This window comes from Carassius carassius, chromosome 33, assembly GCF_963082965.1.
Source record: "Carassius carassius chromosome 33, fCarCar2.1, whole genome shotgun sequence".
Taxonomy (NCBI): Eukaryota; Metazoa; Chordata; class Actinopteri; order Cypriniformes; family Cyprinidae; genus Carassius; species Carassius carassius.
Window position 1 is genome coordinate 29,386,624 of NC_081787.1, and position 22,203 is coordinate 29,408,826.

At 44.8% G+C, this 22,203-nt stretch overlaps 1 protein-coding gene across 2 annotated transcripts in view; it reads left to right on the top strand.

Annotated features, from left to right (window-relative positions):
• Positions 1-22,203, top strand: part of LOC132114072 (meprin A subunit beta-like) — a 70,127-nt gene that overhangs the window by 16,547 nt on the left and 31,377 nt on the right. The gene's annotated exons all lie outside the window — the stretch shown is intronic.

The following is a 22,203-nucleotide window of genomic DNA, read 5'->3' on the forward strand; positions in this document are numbered from 1 at the left end:
ACATTAGAGAGGCAGAAATTGAACATTCACATGTCAGTAATTTAAGAGTACTACCCTATTGTATAGTTCATCAATTCTAAGCTGATCAATGTCAGATCCTGTAGTACAAACTAAATCCACTGTGTGGCCGGATTTATGAGTAGGGAAGTCAACATGCTGAGTGAAATTTGAGAACATTGTGTAAAACAAATAAGAACACTCATTAAAAGAAAAAGATATCAAATTTTATTTAACACGACAACATCAATAAATCCAAAGAATCTAGACACAAAATGACACAAACGCTCACTTCAGAATGGGGCGCTGGCTCTCCTTGGCAGAAATGATACAGCAATCATACGTGCACACTCACGCCACACCTCACTGTGAACACAGCACTCAGGCGAAAGAACCCACCACCACAATCAGGAAGAGACACTAATCTTCTGCAACTAGCTGCCCCAAGTCTGAAGAGAGTAGTAAGAAAAAAAACATAACAAAACACACACGCAGTAAACCAATTATATCAAAAACATTAAACAGAATCACAGACAATCTAAAACAATTTTAAGAGAGTTCACCACATCGAGTTTGAATCGAGTCGAGGTGCCGCGTCCTGTCACCCGACAATGCTAGGGTGGACAGAAATGGGCAAAAACAGCCAACAATATTACAAAAAGAAACACATTCTATAGGCTTCCCACACATAAGAAATAAGCAAACAAAAAAAATAGACTTAAATCACACAAAATATATATGGATAATATACCCAGCACAACTCAAGCCAATAAGAAAAAAACAATCAACTCACAGGAAAATCAAATAATGTTTAAAGGAAGCAAACGGCAGAAAGGAATGGTGACAGTTAGGTGGCTGGTCTAATATTGGGCTGCCACTGGAGGCTTTTGATTCAAATTGGTTACTCACAGCACATAATCGATGATACGAGCACAACGGCAACGGCCCACAATCATCGGTCCAGCTGATGTAGCGCGTTCAATACCATGAACATAAACAATGGACGAGGGATCAAGCACAGCACGTCGACACGCAAACTGAAACAGAGTAAATGATGCTCGTCTGCCGGTTCAATAGAGCAGACAAACTCGTACCGTCCTATCTCACTTTAAATCCTGAAACAGGATTCAATCACTGTGACAAATTCAATGTCAAAATCGGCAGCAAAAACAATGCAGACAGCAAAAAGAACATCCGCACAGAGGTTTAGATGAACCCAGAGCCCACTGTAACTTCCCTTTGCAAATTGGCCCACACCTTAAATAAAAATGTAACAAAATATGAATTTGGCCGGGCCGGCTACTATCGATCAAATGTTCGTCAATGGTTAAAACATACCTGTAGTGTGATCCATACGGCACCAAAACTGCGGTGTACTAAAAAAGTATCAAATCGATGGCATCCCACAAAGTTCCCCTGTCCAACCTTTAACAAGAAAACCCATGTAATTCCAGTGAGACAAGCCAACAAGCGAATCATGCTACAGTCACTGCCAACAGCTCTTACCGTGCAAACATTCACGCGTCCCACCGGAAACACGGTGTCTCACTCAAATGACGCAGAGAGAATGCACACCCATAGCGACACCCCTATATATGGAAGGGACGCAATTAAAGGGCAATCCCCCTTTATATTAAATAATCCGACAGAAATAAACAGTACTGCTTCAAGAAGTACAGGATCATTGCCAATAATATACATTTTATATGAAAATGTACCTTTTATTACTTTTTTTTTCTACCATGTTCACAATAACATTTGACTGGTAGTGTTCTTAAAAAAAACTTTAATAACTTTTTGTTATCTTTTCTCACAGTACGCTCATGCTTTCAGTGAAGCCATTCATTGGAGCTCTTATAGAGAGGACGTGCACATAAAGTCTCTCTCTTTGCTCGCCATGTGCTGCCTCTCTAGCTATTAATACAGTTAGATGATAAGACTAAATCAACTAAAATACTTTAAATCAGGGTTCATCAATTAGCTTTCAAATTCTGCCAATAATACCAAGCCATTGCCCCCAAACAAAACAAACTCCCCCCCAAAAAAAATCTGGATCTTCATGTCTGCCATGCAAGTCAAGTGTTCCTGCTTATCTCCTTTTCTCCACATTTTCTAATAGCAGATTAAATTAGTAGACCTGTCAGCATTACTATTTTTATACTTATATTTGTTTTGGGAGGGGATCACACTGTGAGCTAACAAGTCATGATGTGAAATTATGTCAAAAAACGTTTCTTTTCCATGTTAATTAGAGATTTTGTCCTAATCACTCATGACAGCAATACGCCACAAGTGACAGGGAATTCTATTTTTCGAAACAGTACTCTTTATTCTGCAATGTTGTGGATTGAAAAATGACGGTGATAATCTTGGGTACTGATTATGTGCTTTATTCAATGTTTTACGTGTCTAATTTGGATTTAAATATTATTTTGAGTGACCTTTAAAGCCATAATGAAAGCAACAATAGTTATTTTACCTCAGATTTTTTATAAAATGAAACAAAATAAATAAAGCAAACTTGTAGCATGTTAAAATTGTGAACTCAGTGTAAACTAATAAATGTATTCCATAAAGAAACAAGGCACCATTCAGTCAGTTACTCAAACTTTTATCTCATGGGCCGAATTCCTATTAAGGAACCCTGATTTTAAATAATTATACTACTATTATTTTGCAATTTCACAAAATAATGATATATCGTTAACAGTCCCAATGTTTATACACAGTCTGTGACAGAGTGCAAGCATATATGTCTAATATGATTCTGTATTTTCAGCTTCAAAATCATATATATTTTTATTCTGGTGTCACCATTGACCTATGAATTGGTGACCAGGACGAAGTTCAAATCTATTTGAGTCCACCACCCTGAAAACCAAACCAAATTTAGCATTTTAATCAACAGTATATTTTGTTAACTTTTTATTATTTCTTATAAGTGATACAATACTACTACTGCTACTGCTACTACTACTACTACTACTACTACTACTATTACTACTACTACTAATAATAAACCCTCTTCTTTATTTTGGCTTAAAATATTGTGAAAAATCCGATTGTGAGTTTAGTATCTTGATTTGTATCGAATTGTGAGAAGAGCATACACTAGTTATTAACATTATTTCATGCACATATGTGTTATGTCTATGGGGCACATTTAGAATATATATATATATATTTGCATTAATATCAGAGCATTCATCTTTATGTTTGAATGGCTAATAGTATAGAATTTGTAGTTAAACCCCAAAGTGAGCAAACATGCCTTCCAACAGGACCTATGCCACTGTCCCTGTCTCCTGATTGGGATCAGCATCCCTACGACAGGTGTTCCAGTAGAACTTTTGCCACACCTTTTTCAGTGCTTTGTTCACCCCAAAATGACCTGCTTCTGGCTGTCCATGTATTCCCTCCAAAGCCAAGTGGTGACAGGGCTAGGGCACACCCATCTACCATTTGGTTATGCCAGTTGCACGTTCCACGAATCCCCTCTGTAACACTCCAATATTCACTCCCATATTCAATGCCAGGCCATTTTGCATGAACCACAGCCTCCTCACCACTGATTTGAAAGTCACAAACTCTTTCCACACAGGCCTTCACCTTCTTTCCAACCAGATTATGACTACCAGAAGCTCAGAGTCCTTACGCTGTTCAACAGCTCTTGCTACATTTGAATTAGGCTGCTTATCAAGATGTCTCTGTCTGCTTTTCCGGATTCTTGTCAGCTGGTTCCTGGCCCATACATCTAGCTAGTCGCTCACACTGTGGGCAAGTTGCCCTATAGATCCATCTTGACAACCCATCTGCATTCAGATGACTTTTCCCCTTCCAATACAGGATGGTGAAATTAAACTCCTGCAGGTGTCTATCCACCGAGCCACCTGTTCCTTTGGCTCCCAGAAAGACAACAGCAAGCGTAGTAATGTGCGATCTGTTTGGATCACAAAAGGGAGACCACAGAAGGGATACCTGAAATGGCTGACTGCCTCCACCACAGCTAAAAGTTCTTGTCAGGTTACACAGCAATTATGCTCTGCCCGGTTGAAGGCCCAAAAGTACAATAGTAGGCTATGACCCTCTCCCCTTTTTTACCCCTCTTTGGAGAGAACAGTGCCCAGGCTTACATTGCTGGTGTCTGTGTACAGGATGAACAGTCATCTAGGGTCTGGCACAGCCAAGACTGGAGCATGACACAAAACCTCCTTCAGGTGATTAAAAGCCTGCTGCTGTTGTTGCCCTCACTGAAAGTGTTGCAATTTCTTTGTTAGCCAAGACTAAGTCATGACACAAAGCCTTCCCTTAAGGCAATCAAAAGCCTGCTGCTTTTCTTGCCCACACTGAAATGGCTGCAATTTCTTTGTTAGCTGATGCAAGGATGCAGCAACAGTGGCAGACCCAGGGACAAATTTCCGATAATATGACACTAGTGCCAGGAAAGCCCTCAGCTGCCTAAGGCTTCATGGGACTTGCCAGTTGTGCATGGCTCCATTTAAGTTTACAGAAGCTGCAGTCTGATCATCAGTGGCCACTCCCACTGCACTCACATTGTGACCCAGAAAGGACACTGCTTTCTGCATCTGCTGACACTTCTTTTGATGTAGCTTCAGGCCAGCCTGGGCTATCATGGTCATGGCAAGTTAAAGGACACACAAAGCTTACTCAAAGTCCTTTCCGTACACTAAGATATCATTCAAATATACCAGGCATGACTCCCTTGGAAATCCCTGGGGCAACTGCTCCATTAACCTGTTAACTAGACCCGTCATTATGGGACTCACAGCTGAAAGTGCCCTAAGTAGTCCTATCATATCCTTAGTCTCAAATCTGGATGATTTATGACCCTGATTTATGGCCTGATTTATGTACGTACAGTCAGCGTAGACTGACAGGTAGTCAGAAGTGTACATGGTCAGTTTGGATTGATTTATGACTATATGACCTGTCAGTCAAAGCGGTTGCCATGTCACTGGGTCCTGTCACCCTTGATTGACATGACAGAGGTGTGTGTAAATCAAAAGTTCAAACATGTCTCAGATTTGACTTGTGTTGTGTTTATTACTGGATATATAATGGTTGTATCTGCAGTGTTGGGCAGTAGCGTCGCTACAAACAGCGAAGCTACTAGTTTAACTACATTCCTCAGTAGCGTGTTGGTAGCTTCGCTGCTTTCTGAATCAAATAGCTTTTCTGTAGCGAAGCTCTTTTTTTTACCAAGTAGCGCGGTAGCTTCCACACAAGCTACATTTTCGCAAGCATTTCAGAAGCTCAGGTTCAAATCGGGAAATACAACTGCTAAGATCACTGATCCTGGATCAGTAAGTGACGCGACGCCGCCACTTCATCTTGTTCTTGTTTACGGTGGATAGCAACCAACCAGCTTTAGGTGCGCTTGCGGCATTCTGAAAAGTTGAGATGTTTTTAACTCGATGCGGTGCGGACGCGCCTGGAAAAAAAGGGCGCGTCGCACCGCGTGCACGTCGCGACCGCATCACTTTCATTATGAGCGCGCATACCGCACGCCTACATTGGAAATAACGAACTTGAGCGCGCAAAAGGCGTGATATGTGAACGGCCCCAATTATGATGCATTACCACCACCTTCTGCTCCGGACGGTACCACTCCTTGGCCGACTTGGTGAAATGATGGCAGTGGGTGAGGTCGGAGAACAGTTGATCCCGAGGAGCGAGTCGACCGTGGCCGTACCTCGATAAGTACATGACACTGATTCCCAAATATACAACCATCGCAATTCAGTCTTCAATCACAAACTAAGCACTTTCTAGCTATCTTTTTTTCTATCTGTTGGTAGAAAAAAAGCGTTTTCCGTTGTTAAGAAAATCACATTTCAGATATATTGTAAACAAAGGGGAAAATAGAACATGCCCTCGTGCTAAATTAAGAATTTGTGAATTTAAAACCCCCATTAAAGTTTGATTTAAATCACTGATATGATTATATTATTTAATTATAATTTAAATGTAATCAAGATTATATTTTCACATAATGTTCTTTAGGATGATTTAATGTAGAAAACAGTAAATCAGAAAATAAATCAATTTAGCTGGGTTTCCAAAGACATACACATTGCATTTTGTTCTGCAAAGGCCTATATTAAGCATGCCGATGCAAACAGGTGCGTACACATACTTGTGTGTATTATTACGTGAATTACATGTATTTTGATTGTTTTTGTATTTCCAAATTGATAAGGAACACAATTGAACTAAACAATTACACCTGCCTATCTGTTTGACTGACAGTTTTGAGCACTGAGATAGCATTGACTTGTAATAAAATGTGTTCAACACAAAAATTTAATTTTAAAAGTAGCTTAGATGTAGCAAGCTACTGTTTATGTAGCTAAGCTTGCTACATTTCCCAGGGGGTAGCTTCAGTGTAGTGAAGCTTCATTTACTGTAGAGTAGCTGGTAGCTTAGATCACTACATTTTCCAAGTAGCTTGCCCAACACTGTGTATCTGTAACCAGAGCTGTGGGGGTTTCAGTGAAGTTCCTTCCTGACCTGTTACCCACTTCCAGTCAGGGGGTGTTTGGGTTCTTCCTGGAAAAAAAATGGCTGAGTAAAAGTGATTGTATTGACGCCTTGACAGGATCAATGTTTGTTTGATCTACATAGTATATGTTGATACCTAGACACCTACAGGCCACATGCTCCCCGTCTACATCCACATTTGAAAAGGAGGAGGATGTCTGGAGTCTTTCCAGGTGAGAATTTTATTTTTATTTTAGGAAATGCATCAGGAAAAAAGGAAGTACCGATTTAACATCTTAGAAACATCAAAACCTAGGAAACTAGGTTTTATGACTTCTATGACAAGTCAAAGAGAGAGAGAGTGTGGGAGAGAGTGAGAGAGACAATTATTTAAATCAGCATCTAACCAAGCAAATGAAGAGATAAATAATTTAATTTTATCTGAAATTAATAAAATCAAACAGGCATTCATTAATGTTAAGAAAATACTATCCATAATATGTGATGTAAAAGGAGTTGAAATCTCAAGTTAAATTTAAAACCAACTTTAAACACACACACACACACACATTGGGTTTCCATGTTCTATGGGACATCCCGTAGACCTAATGGTTTTTTATACTGTACAAATTGTATTTTGCATCACCATACACCACCTTACACTTAAACCTACCCCTTACAGAAAATTTCGTTCATTTTAAGATTTTCAAAAACACTTCATTCCGTATGATTTATAAACTTGTTTCCTCACGGGGACAAAAACAATCCCAAAGGATTTTGGATATTGCCATCATTGTTCCCCACACACAGTAAAACTAAGTAAACTAAATTTTAATTATGAGCAAAATCGTATTTGTTGTTTTTACTTTGTGTTATGTAAGAAATGTTTTCATTTAATAATCTAACCTGTAGTAAGTGTACTGTAAATGAACAAATATACATTTAGCTTAAACTCAGTAAAATAATTACACCTTCCATTTTAAACATGTTTAAAAGATTACACATTGTGTGTCACTAAAGCAAGGCACACTGTCTATTGTCTTAATTATTTTTAAATAACCTGATTTAAATAACCTGATGACCAAATGAGGCGGGCTTTGAGAAGTACGCTCATCCGAAAGGAAACTACCATCCAGCCGGGAACGAGAGGGGGGGGGGCGCTGGTGCAGACAACTCGAGGCCGAGAAGCGATGCAGGGGAGGCCGGTGAAGCAGGGCGAACCGGCGAGCTCGGTTGAGCTTAAGACGGTTCCGGAATCCGCTGGAAGCGGCGCTTTTTACGGCGCCTCAGCGCAGTGGAAAATGCAGGCTCAGAGAAAAGGCCAAGCGAGTCCTCAGAGTCACCATTGGCAACAGCTAGCAGTGAGGGCATCCGCTGTCAGCGAGCGCGAGCGCTGCATGACCTTCACCCAGGCAGGAGACACAGATGACCTACCGGTCTCCCTCGCTGAGTGGGGCTCTGACGAGCCGCAGGAAGGCATCTGAAAAAAGACGCAAGCTCTTTACGAGTGTGTGTCGCAGGGCGAACACACACACACGCATAAAGAACAGTTGGATATAACAGAATTGAAAGGATATGGGCGCCGGAACGCGCAGCAGGAACGGCAGTGGAAGGCGGCGTTGGCCAGCGGCTTCAGGAATAGCTCGTCCCGCTGGTCTGATGTTGCATCAGCCTGCGCTCGATAGGAGCAGCCAATGAGCGAGCGAGCCGTCTCGCCTATGGCTGTGTGCTGCTGCAAATGCGCTTTACAATAATTCAAAATTAAGGATAATTTTTGCTTCAGTATTTCGTGAAAAGAGACTTTTCCCGTAGCGTCTTAGCTAAGACGCAGTACGAGAGAACTCTCGTAAGAGAACTGTGTTAAATACTTAATTTAATCGAGCAAATTTAAAGAATTCTGACGTATATAAACACAGTAAAGCAGAGAACACAAAGAGCTCGCCAACTTTACAGCAGTACTGTTTGCAAAAAAAAAAAAACAAACAGACACACACACACACACACACACACACACAAAACTCTTTACAATCATACAGGACAATACAATATGAATTGTGATGTTAAAAATGAAACCGTGGTTCAGAACAATACGCACAAATCATGGAAAGATAAAAATAAAACATTTTAATTCTGCTACAACTAAGGCTCAAGCTAATTTTTGTTTGGTCTGGTTTCAGAGTTGGACTACTACAGTGAAAAACACTTTAGACAGTACATGTCTTCACAATGGAGTAATGCGGTGTTAAACATGTGGAACAGTAACAAACACTATTCAACAATGACTAGAACCCAAAACTCTAATGTAACTGTGCGCTAGTTTCACATCATGTAGATTATCTCAGTAATGAAATCTCGGCTCACTTGCATTTTCTGACTAACAGCTGAAATGTAGACTGATGCTAATCCCTCTTTTCAGGCCTCAAGGTTTGGTGAAATATACGTTATAAAATTTAAAAAACTATAAACTACATCAGATGTTTTTAAAAATGTAAACGTCGGACATGACGACTTTGTAAACACGTAATAACTAATATTTTAAGATAGATAAATGTTTAGATATTTTGTGAAAACGATAAAGATATACTACAACATTTCAGGGGCCCATGCTGTCGAAGAACGTAATTTCACACTGTGTTGTTTTAAAAGTAAAAGTAGATCAAATAATAAAGACAGTCATGACAACACGCAGTTCCAGTCGTATGTGTTTCCCGAATCAAACCTTTTGGTCTGATGAATACCTAAAACATCTAAAACATGTGTTGGTGCAGACCATCTAAAATGGACTAAAACATGCCCCTTTCAATGAATTCTTTCTACATGTCATCTCTGGTTTATCTACCAGTGTGATGTTTAGAGAAACAGACAAAGGAAATAGTTCCTGCAGCATCCTTTACTTTTAATGTCTAACTTTAAGTGTAATAGATGGGTTTGTATTAAGTTTAAGTTTTGTATTAACTGTCAGAACAGAAAATGGCAGGACTCATTTTCAAGTAGAGGTAGTGGCTATTTTGTGTCTTTGTGACACAGACCTGAAAAAGCTCTAAAGTGCATCACAATCTCAGTTTAAACACTCTCTTGACAATCGTTTAATCATCTTGTACTCCATTTTGTTCATGTTTTTGCCTTTTTGACCAAACTCTGAGAATAGTCTTTATCTAAAAAACAATGAAAAAGATACACGGCTGGTGGGCCAGATCAACATTAAAAGTTTTCACTATAGTTTAGAAGTGAGGATTTCACTATTAGGTATTTGTTATTCTGATACATATTTCTGTTGTGGAAACATATTTCCTGTATAAAAGAATATGTCTATAACCTATTCAAGGGCGTTTAGTGCAATCTTATGGATCTTAAACAATCACATTACAACAAGGTGACATAGTCTCTCTAGCAAATCCACCAAAAGTGGACAAAGCAGAAAAATCTCAGCACAAGGTAGACGCTAATGCTTCTGACCGTGTACACATAGGCCTACTCTTTAATGTCAAGCGGAAATTTCGAAACAAACGAGTACGACAAATAAAAACGTGAACATTGTCACCAGCTTTATGAACAAGAGCTCTAGATGTAGGGGCGATATTTTTATGCTGTAGTTGTTCGTAAATTCCTATGAACAGGCACTGTATGTTTCACCGCAGTCAGAGAAAACTCTTCATCAGAAAACTGCAAAACAACATGTAAACAGATCAGTCAACTATCTCTGGAAAAAATAAATAAATAAATAAAATAAAATTATATATATTTACAAGTCACACATTGACAATTTTTGTCTTATGTGCTCATTACAGCTAAAATCCTGTTTTGCCAAATGCCGTACACACTTTTTCATTTCATAATTCAGTGATTTTTTTTTTAGTCAGTTTTGCTCACAGATAATCCATATGCAAAAGTTATGTTTGAATTTTTCTATAACCATTACAAAAGCGAGAACATTGTGGTTCTCAAATGTGTTTGTATTACAAGAGTAGCCCATCTAACAAATCTGGCAGAAGTGGAGAAACAAAGATGTTTAGCACATACACACATTGTAGATGCTTACGTACACCAGAGATGTTGCTTTATTTGAATCAAAGAAGATGGCGATAGGAACTGATAACATTCTTTAATGTTGTTGTGTTGTGTTTTGTTAAAATAATAAAAAAGTTCGGTCAAATGTTTAATAATTTTTCTTAAATGAATGGGATGTGCTCACCTTGCTCTCTTTCCCATGCAAGGATTAACATGAACTTACAGGAGTCTTAAAACAAAAACGGCCAAACAAACAAAACGTGAATTGTGTCATCTGCTATCTGAACAAGATGACTTAATCTAGTGGATTAACAAAAATATCATTTACAAATCAACATTTAAATTTTTTTACAATTGTAATATGAATTCTATATGCATTATAAACATTTGTTTTCCTGCTATAATCTCTTTCTTAGTGATTTGGTCGCTCGAATACGCAAAAGGTTATGGATAAAATTTATATACACAAGAGTGTGGAAACTTTAACACGCCCAAACATAAACGAGTGTGCAGCTTTCAGTGAAACCGTTTGATTTGTTTAGTTTGTAATAGTTTTAAGTGTAAAACAGCTAGACTTCATTTTTGTGCTGATGCTTCATGTGATCAAATTTTTTGGACGGACACAAAGTTGCACTAAAAGAAATACCTCAAAGAGAAAAACTGTAACTTAATTTCTTAATTTTCATTTATTCCTATTATGATGACACCGCACAAAGATCACCTAAAAACGTACAGTCTAACAAACAAATTGTGAACGGTCGTCCAAAATCTTTATATGGTTAAATTTCACAAAACATAGTGATTCTTAGGTGTGAAACACCCTTGACATAATCTATTGGCATGCAAAAATAGTCATAAATGTTTTAGCACAGCTATTTACACAAATAGTATGAGAACTGTCGTGTCACTTGCATAGAAAATTCATTACCGGTTTATCAGGGTCAAAAGGAAATTATGATAGTTGAAACGTCCTTAGCTTGTACATTTCTTTCATTTTGAAAATCACAGCTGCTGGTGCTTAAATTTTTTTAGTAAACCATTTAACATTACATGATGCCTACAAAATAGTCAAATAGTCAAAGTATATGTTTTCTGTTCTAGGTAAGATCATCTACACAAGGTGTTATAGGCCTGGGTAAATAATTTGAAAATAGTATTTCTGTCGAATGAGAAAAGTTCAGTAATGCGTTTAAAAAAGTTTTCTGATGTAGAAATTATGTTTCTGTCAAACACATCCAAAGAGTTTTCTAGTCGTGTGAAAAAAGCACTTGTGTGCATAAATGATCTAAAGAAACGTACTCGGTTACTAACGTAACCTCGGTTCTCTCTAGAAGAGGGAACGAGTACCGCGTCTTAGCTAAGACGCTGCGGGAAAAGTCTCTTTTCACGAAATACTGAAGCAAAAAATTATCCTTAATTTTGAATTTTTGTAAAGCGCATTTGCAGCAGCACACAGCCATAGGCGAGACGGCTCGCTTGCTCATTGGCTGCTCTGCGGCAACTGCACAGCCTATCGAGCGCAGGCTGATGCAACCAGCTTCACGCCCTTCATGCCACTTCCCGCCGAAACGGGTGTGGCCCAACCCTATAAAAGGAGCTCGAAAAGGCTGACTCACCTGATTTATTTCATCGACGAAGCGAACCAGAGTGAATCGTACGCACGGCACAGAACGCAGTACCCGTTCCCTCTTCTGGAGAGAACCGAGGTTACGTTAGTAACCGAGTACGTTCCCCATCGAGGGAGAGACGATGAATCGATAACGCTTTGGGAACGCATTCTGCGTGAGTGCGTCTGAAGCATCCATGTCAACTAGTCCAATGGCGAGAGTGAGCGTCAGGAGTGACGTCACGACCAGGAATTGATAAAAACCCCAACCGGAGCAACCGGTGTTAGCTTTCTGTGCCTCAGCAAGCGATCTGTGTCAAACCTGTCTGTCATATTTACTGTTGTCTTGTTCAAAGTTTATATATCATGGCTAAGCAACTATTCAAACCGTGTGCTTCTCCCTGCCCGCGTTATTTAACGGGTGGGGATACACACGAGCTTTGTGTAGTTTGTTTGGGAGTGGAGCATGCGTTATCAGCCTTCGAGGAGACTGATTGCCCGCATTGTGAGAAGCTTTCGCTTTGCATGCTCCGCTCCCGCTTGTCACTCTTTGATGAGAAGAGCGGTGAGCCTCGCGCTCCTCAGGGTGCAGGACCCGCTTCTGCCGAGGCAGAACGGAGAATGCATTCCTGGGGTTCGCAAATGGATCTCTCAGCGGGGTTGGAGATGGGTCCGAGGGCTCTTTCTCCTCCCTTACCTGGGAGATCCATAGCTCAAACTCCGGTGTCGGAAGCCCGCCCCGCGGCTTCTTCCGCCCGGGGGGAGAGCTCATTGCTTCGTTGCTCTAGCTCCGAGGAGTTAGATGTAACGGACAGTGAAGGTGACACAATCAGGGGGGAAGAGGATTCGCCATCTCTTTCCCCAGCATATGAGGAGTTGGTTGATGTATTAACACGAGCTGTAGATAAGTTACATATATCTTGGCCATCTGTTAAACAGAGCGCTCATCCTAAAAGCAAATTAGACGAGCGTTTTCTGTCTTCTAAAACATCTCCTACATCACGGTGTCTCCCTTTTTTCCCTGATCTTCACAGTGAGCTGTCTAGATCGTGGAATAAGCCATATTCATCACATCTTTTCAGCCCTCAAGTGCGCTTTTATTCTGATATAAGAGGGCTGAAAGAAAATGGTTATGAAGCGATACCCCGGGCGGAACAGACGCTCGCGAGCTATCTTTCCCCTGGTTCAGCGTCATCTATTAAGAACCCGACCTTGCCCATGAAGCCTTTAAAGATCACATCTAATTTAGTGGGTAAAGCTTACACCGCAGCAGGTCAGGCTGGAGCTTGCCTTCACTCGATGGCTTTGCTTCAGGCTTATCAGGCTGAGCTGCTGGGGGAGTTAGATAATAGTGAGGGAGTCAGCCGTGACGAAATTTGCGAACTTCGTCGGGCTACGGATTTATCTCTCAGGGCGACTAAAGAAACAGCACGTGCTATTGGTAGATCTATGGCTGCTTTGGTTTCTACAGAAAGACACCTTTGGCTTAATCTTTCAGATATTAAAGATAAAGATAGATCTTTTCTTTTAGACGCTCCCATTTCTCATGAAGGTCTGTTTGGTGATGCTGTGAATGAAGTGGTTGAGAGATTTCAAGAAAATAAAAAAGCAATCTGAAGCTTTTAAAAGTTTTCTCCCTCGCCGATCTAATCCTGATGCTGCTGGGCGTGCAAGGCAGCCCCAGCCTTCTTGCTCCTCATATCGTGTTTTTCAAAAAGAGAGTGTTGCGTCTCGCGCTCCTCCTCAAAAATCACGGGGACCGAGCCAGCACTCACAGCCAAAGCAATCTAAGCAGAAGCCGGATCTGAGGAACGTTCTTCTCCCTAAGAAAGCTTCGGCTCAGAAGAAAAGGTCCTGACGCCAAATGGTGCGGTGTACACCTCAGTATACGGTGCCCGTCCGGTCTCGGTGCTCTCACGGGGCCGTCCTGCCAACCCCACCACCCTTGGTGCCTCGGGGCGCAGCGGTCTCCAGTGGGTCTCTGGCGCTGTGTCTCTCAGACGCTGCGTCGGGCTCGCTCCCTCTGAGGGGGGTTCAAGAGCAGTTAGCTCGGGTGGTTCCTGTGTTTCGGCTTCAGGTCCCCGCACTAGCTGTTCAAATTACACCAGAGGCCAGCCTCGAGAGGCTGGTTCCCTCAGTAGAATGTCTGACAGAATGGAAAAGTCTGCCGAATATATCTCAATGGGTCCTGCAGATAGTAGAGAAGGGTTACAGAATCCAGTTCGGTTCTCGTCCCCCTCGCTACAACGGGGTGTTGCTCACAGTAGTGCATCCCGAGCAGGCTCTGGTCATGGAGCAAGAAGTGAAATCTCCTTTAGCGAAAAATGCTATAGAGCAGGTGTATTCTCCCGACAGGGCATCGGGTTTTTACAGCCGTTATTTCATTGTTCCAAAAAAGGATGGAGGGCTGCGTCCCATTTTAGATCTTCGTCTGTTGAATTGTACAGTTCAGAAATTAAAATTCAAGATGCTGACACTCAAACAGATCGCGACTCAAATCAGATCCGAGGACTGGTTCGTCACGATAGACCTAAAAGATGTGTACTTCCATATCTCCATCCTCCCTCAGCACAGAAAGTTCCTAAGGTTTTCTTTCGGGGGCAAAGAATACCAGTATCGGGTACTTCCCTTCGGTCTAGCTCTCTCACCCCGCACATTCACGAAATGTATAGATGCAGCTCTGGCCCCGCTCAGGCTGCAGGGCATACGTATTCTGAATTACTTGGACGACTGGTTGATTTTAGCGGAATCAGAACAGTTGGCGGTTCGTGATCGAGATGTCGTTCTCGCTCATATGCAGAAGTTGGGTTTGAGGCTCAATACCAAGAAGAGTGTGCTATCTCCATTACAGAGGACCACTTTTCTTGGGGTGTATGGGATTCGGTCACGATGCGAGCCGCTCTTTTGCCCGCTCGTGTAGCCAACATCCTCACAGCCACATCAGAGCTAAAGCTAGGCCAGTCACGCACTGTAAAACAGTTCGAGAGATTGTTGGGTCTCATGGCAGCAGCGTCCAATGTGATCCCCTTTGGCCTGCTGGGCATGAGACCTTTACAGTGGTGGCTCAGGACCAGAGGGTTCTCCCCGAGGGGAAACCCACTTCGTACGATCAAGATCACGCGGCGGTGTCTCCGTGCCTTGGTCATATGGAGAGAACACTGGTTCCTGTCCCAGGGTCCGGTATTGGGAGCTCTTTGTCATCGGGTTACCATCTCGACAGATGCTTCCCTTACCGGCTGGGGAGCGGTAATGGAAGGCCGCTCAGCTCAGGGTCTGTGGGAGAGCCATCATCACTCTTGGCACATCAACTGCCTGGAGATGATGGCGGTCTTCAAAGCTTTGAGGCACTTCCTGCCAGACCTGAGGGACCATCATGTGCTGGTCCGCACAGACAATACATCGGTGGTCTCTTACATAAACCGTCAGGGGGGTCTGGACGCTATGGTACAGACATGGCCGAGGCTACTTCTGTACGCCTTTCCCCCTGTTGCTCTGCTCCCAGGAGTTCTGGAGAGAGTCCGCCAGGGCGGAGTAAGTCTACTTCTCGTAGCTCCACATTGGTCGAGTCGAATCTGGTTTGCGGACCTGATTCATCTCCTCGACGGTCCTCCCTTGGAGATCCCGATCAGGAAAGACCTTCTATCTCAGGCCAGGGGCACTATATTTCACCCCCGGCCAGAGATTTGGAAGCTTTGGTTGTGGCCTCTGAGGGGGCGCAACTCATAGAGAGTGGTCTCTCAACTGAGGTTGTGGAGACCATTCTTAGCTCCAGAGCTCCAGCTACGAGGAAACTTTGTAGACTCAAATGGAATGTATTTTCTTCTTGGTGTTACCAACATCAGTGCGACCCCATCCACTGCTCTGTTGGCTCAGTTCTTGAGTTTTTACAAGACCGCTTCACTTCTGGTCTATGTCCATCCACCTTAAAAGTTTACGTGGCGGCCATTTCGGCTTTCCACGCCCCTGCCAAATCTCTCCCACAACAGCCGGACTGTTTGCGGGTGTAGAGACCATTCGCCCGTGGGAATGTTGTTTCTGGACAGCCTGTCTGGACCCAGATTCTGTAGCCCAGGCACATGAACTGCCCTCAGCGAGCGCAAGTTGCGCTGAGCCCAAACCAGGAGGCGTTCCGCCAACCTGTACAGGTTTCGGGACCCGAGACCGCCCTGGCGATTTATGTAGGACACCACAGACATGTCGTCTGAACGGACTAAGACGTGGTCCCTTGATTCGGGGACAAAAGCGCGTCAGCGCGTTCTCCACTGCCAGCATTTCCAGACAGTTGATATGTTGGAGCTTTTCCCGTTCTGACCACAGGCCAAAGGACGGTCTGCCCTGTGGTGCATCTCTGCTCCTTTTGAACCCCTAGATTCTGTCTCTGAAAAGTTTCTTTCGTTTAAGACTACTTTTCTCCTTGGTATTTCGTCCCTAAAAAGAGTCGGAGACCTTCAGGCTCTCTCGGTTTCTCCCACCTGCCTTGAATTTGCACCTGGGATGGTCAAAGCATTTCTCTACCCTAAGCAGGGATACGTCCCTAAGGTACCGACCGTTGTTCCGAGACCTATTGTTCTGCAGGCTTTCTGTCCTCCCCCGTTTGCATCATCGGACCAGGAAAAGTCTAACCTCTTGTGCCCGGTGCGAGCATTGGACACTTATGTTCATCGAGCTTCTTCTTTTCGGAAATCCGATCAGCTGTTTGTTTGTTTCGGGTCACCTAAGATAGGTCTTCCTGCCACTAAACAGACACTTAGTAAGTGGATAGTTGGGGCTATCCTTCTTGCCTATGAGTCTTCTGACCTACCGTGCCCTTTGGGGGTCAGAGCTCATTCTACTAGGAGTATGGCGGCCTCTAGAGCCTTATTATCTGGGGCCTATATGTAATATGTAATATGGTGGTTTGGGTATTCTCGTTCCCAAAGCGTTATCGACGCATCGTCTCTCCCTCGATGGGGAACGTCTCGGTTATGTCTGTAACCTTGGTTCCCCGAGAAGGGAATGAGACGACGCGTCTCCCTGCCATACTTCCTTCGTTCCTGTGATCGACTTGCTTCGGCACTGTCGAAGCTAACACCGGTTGCTCCGGTTGGGGTTTTTATCAATTCCTGGTCATGACGTCACTCCTGACGCTCACTCTCGCCATTGGACTAGTTGACATGGATGCTTCAGACGCACTCACGCAGAATGCGTTCCCAAAGCGTTATCGACGCATCGTCTCGTTCCCTTCTCGGGGAACCGAGGTTACAGACGTAACCGAGACGTTCTCTTACGAGAGTTCTCTCGTACTGCGTCTTAGCTAAGACGCTACGGGAACACCATGTAAAGCACCGTGCGCGCAGGGATCACACACCAATAAACCTGGAAGCAACGCCCAGGATTTACAGTGCACAGTCACCCGAGGGACTCACAGAGAGTCCAGGACAGGAGGGGGGGGGGGGACCCTCCGTCCCATATCTAGCAGCACCCGTAGATGCGGCAATATGACATCACACAGTCGAGGCAAGGCCTGACCAATGTGGCAATGCGGGTCTTACGCAATACTGCCCATATAACAGTCGGCAGCGCATAACGCTCGCGATCTCAGAGTTCCAATCAGGGCCCTGATTCGACTATACCGACAGCAGCCTTGCTTGCAAGGCGGAAACCTCCAGGTTATAGAACCAGATAAATGTAGACGGCGAGGCCCAACCTGCCGCCATAAATATATCCTTCAAGGAAGATCCCCGTAGACCACGCCCATGATGAGGCGACGCCCCATGTGGAGTGTGCTCTGACGCCCAGTGGGCACTGAAGGCCCCTGGAAGCGTAAGCTAACGCTATGGCGTCAACTATCCATCTGGATAGAGTCTGTCTCGAAACAGCCATTCCCTTGGAACGTCCACTGAATGAAACAAACAGCTGCTCAGTCTGTCTAAAGACAGCAGAGTGAGACACATAAGCTCTTAAAGCCCTAACAGGGCAAAGAAGACTCGAGTCTCCATCCTCTCCCGACACCGACAGGGCAGACTCACCGAGAGCGCCTGCAGGTCACCCACACGCTTCACTGAAGCGAGAGCCAACAAGAACACTGTCTTGAACGACAGATGCTGGAGACTAATCGTTTGGCTAGGCTCGAAAGGGGAACCCTTCATGGCCTCCAAAACCGTCGCTCTGCCCTTATCCAACAGCTCCTGTAGGAAGGAGAGAACCTCCGTCACCTCACAACTAAGGGGTGAACATCCCCGAGCTGTGCACCAGCTGGAGAACACCAACCACTACGAGGCATACAGCCGTCGTGTCGACTCAGCTCTAGCCTGAGTGATGGTATTTAGCACTCCCACTGAGAGATCAGCGGGTAACCGTTGAGCGCCCACACATGGAGTGACCACAACTCCGGTTGAGGGTGCCAAATCGAGCCCCCGGCCTGCGAGAGGAGATCCCTCCTCAACGGCACTTGCCACGGGGCAGTGTCTGCTAACTGCATCAAATCTGGGAACCATGGTTGGTTCTTCCAAAATGGTGCTACAAGCAGTATTGAACATCCCGTTTCTCTCACCTGTTCTATCACCTGCGGAAGGAGGGAGACGGGGGGAAAAGCATAAGGCGGGCAGCACGGCCTGGCGATTTATGTAGGACACCACAGACATGTCGTCTGAACGGACTAAGACGTGGTCCCTTGATTCGGGGACAAAAGCGCGTCAGCGCGTTCTCCACTGCCAGCATTTCCAGACAGTTGATATGTTGGAGCTTTTCCCGTTCTGACCACAGGCCAAAGGACGGTCTGCCCTCCAGCAGCGCTCCCCATCCCGAAGTGGAGGCGTCCGTCGACACCATCTTCACTTTCAAGGAAGTCCCCAGGCTTACAACTGATTGGTACCAGTCGTTCGCTGTCCAGGGTTTCAGGGCTGTAACGCAGCTCTGATTGACCCTGAGACGCAGCCGACCAGATACCCACGCTCTGCGTGGTACCCGCTCTCTCAGCCAGAACTGCAGGGGGCGCATGCAGAGCAGGAGATGCTGAGGCCATGAGACCCAGCATCTTCTGAAATTCTCTGAGCGAAATGGTCGCGCCGCAGCCGAGAGAATTCGCTGCGCGCTGAATGCCCAACGCGCGCTGTGGTGACAGCCGCGCCGTCATGGAACGTGAGTCCAGAGCTATACCCAAAAACAGTCTCGTCTGACTGGGGTTCAGCGAACTCTTCATCTAGTTGACACTGAGACCGAGTTTCTCGAGGTGATAGAGTAAAATGGCCCCGTGTTCCAAATAGTTCAGCACTCGCATGCCTCTGAGTCTGAGAGGAGCTAGCGCTGCGTCCACGTACCTCGTAAACGTACGAGGAGCCACGGACAAGCCGAACGGCAGGACTGTAAACTGGTATGCCTGGCCCTCGAAGGCGAATCTCAAGTATCGCCTGTGACGTGGCGCTATCTGTATTTGAAAATACGCGTCCTTCAGATCTATTGACATGAACCAGTGTCCTCTGCGAATATGCGCGAGGAGTTTCCTGGTTGTAAGCATTTTGGACTCGTGCTGTCTGTGAGTAATTGTGGGCTGTAAGCGTGCACATTTACTGATTTAGACTCACTGTCTGCCTGGGCAGAACGAACATGCACGAGTTTCGTTTTTACAGAAACCACATGACACGTGTGACATAGTGTTTGTGGGCACTGAGGAGTGGGCACGTTTACTATGCAGTGCGCACGATCGACTTGAGTCGCTTTTATGGGCGCGAGCCCTGTGTGAAGGGCTGTGCTTATATGTGGAGATGTGCACTGAGCAGTGGGCATCGTCACTACATTTATAGCACCATCGGCCGAGGCCGGGACACCAGAAATTACACCTTTTTCGGGTTGCAGAAAACGCTGAGACAGTCACAATTCCTGGAACTGAAACAGCGGTGCGCTTGGGTGAGAGCTCGGCCACAGCGGAACTCGTACACCGGCGCTCTGATGAAGCAGCAGGAGGCGGGGGGTGTGGCTGAGAGCTTTGCAAGGCCGGTCTAGCACGACTCGCTGCAGAAACGGAGCGCTTGCCATGTCTGAGAGTGTCAGCCCTAGATGCCTCTCAGCCACCGTAGCGGAAGCCATAACTCGTCCCATGGCTTGTGCAGCGGATTTAGTAGCGAAGCATTCCTAAAATCCGCGAGACAGATAGCCTCAGGTCCCATCTCGTCCAGTTTACAGAGGAGATCACCCTGGAATATCTGCAGCCATCGTGTGTAGTGCAGACGCAGCCTGCTCAGCAGCAGAAAAGATTCGCGCGAGCAGAGAGGACGTCATGCGGCAGGCTTTAGATGGCAACACCGCTTTCGTCCGCCGTCCAGCAGAGGGCGGACAAAGGTGCATCGCTATCGCCTGTTCCACCGGCAGAAGTGACTGGTAGTTCCTGTTTTTAGCATCATCCAGTGTTGAGAATGCTAGTGAGACAGACGAATGAGTTCGCGCTGAATATGGAGTGTTCCAAGCCTTTGCCACCTCTTCGTGAAGCTCAGGAAGAAATGAGGCGGGCTTTGAGAAGTACGCTCATCCGAAAGGAAACTACCATCCAGCCGGGAACGAGAGGGGGGGGGGGGGCGCTGGTGCAGACCACTCGAGGCCGAGACTCGTCGCGGCCAGCGTGAGCACTCGCCTCGGCTCCTTCTCGATGTCAGCTCGTTTGCTGGGCTTCTGAGCAGAAGGCGCGAGATCCTCGGAGCTCGCTCAGCCCTCTTCCCCCGACGCGGCCCTGAGATCGACTTCCTCGGACGACGCGGCGGCAAACAGCGGGCGCTGCCCATTGGGAAGCGATGCAGGGGAGGCCGGTGAAGCAGGGCGAACCGGCGAGCTCGGTTGAGCTGAAGACGGTTCCGGAATCCGCTGGAAGCGGCGCTTTTTGCGGCGCTTTTTACGGCGCCTCAGCGCAGCGGAGAATGCAGGCTCAGAGAAAAAGGCCAAGCGAGTCCTCAGAGTCACCATTGGCAACAGTTCGCAGTGAGGGCATCTGCCGTCAGCGAGCGCGAGCACTGCATGATCTTCACCCAGGCAGGAGACACAGATGACGTAACCGCCCCCCTCGCTGAGTGGGGCTCTGACGAGCCGCAGGAAGGCATCTTAAAAAAGACGCAAGCTCTTTTACGAGTGTTTGTCGCAGGGCGAACACACACACACGCATAAAGAAGAGTTGGATATAATAGAATTGAAAGGATATGGGCGCCGGAACGCGCAGCAGGAACGGCAGTGGAAGGCGGCATTGGCCAGCGGCTTCAGGAATAGCTCGTCCCGCTGAGATGCTATCTGACGGTGCTTGCTTCTTCGTGATCCAACGATGCATGAGCTTCGCTGAAGAGATGAAAAATCAGGTGAGTCAGCCTTTTCGAGCTCCTTTTATAGGGTTGGGCCACACCCGTTTCGGCGGGAAGTGGCATGAAGGGCGCGAATGTTATTGGTCTGATGTTGCATCAGCCTGCGCTCGATAGGCTGTGCAGTTGCCGCAGAGCAGCCAATGAGCGAGCGAGCCGTCTCGCCTATGGCTGTGTGCTGCTGCAAATGCGCTTTACAAAAATTCAAAATTAAGGATAATTTTTTGCTTCAGTATTTCGTGAAAAGAGACTTTTCCCGTAGCGTCTTAGCTAAGACGCAGTACGAGAGAACTCTCGTAAGAGAACAATGCTGGTCATCAGGTTATTTAAAAATAATTAAGACAATAGACAGTGTGCCTTGCTTTAGTGACACACAATGTGTAATCTTTTAAACATGTTTAAAATGGTAGGTGTAATTATTTTACTGAGTTTAAGCTAAATGTAGATTTGTTCATTTACAGTACACGTACTACAGGTTAGATTATTAAATGAAAACATTTCTTACATAACACAAAGTAAAAACAACAAATACGATTTTGCTCATAATTAAAATTTAGTTTACTCAGTTTTACTGTGTGTGGGGAACAATGATGGCAATATCCAAAATCCTTTGGGATTGTTTTTGTCCCCGTGAGGAAACAAGTTTATAAATCATACAGAATGAAGTGTTTTTGAAAATCTTAAAATGAATGAAATTTTCTGTAAAGGGGTAGGTTTAAGTGTAAGGTTGGTGTACGGTGATGCAAAATACAATTTGTACAGTATAAAAAACCATTA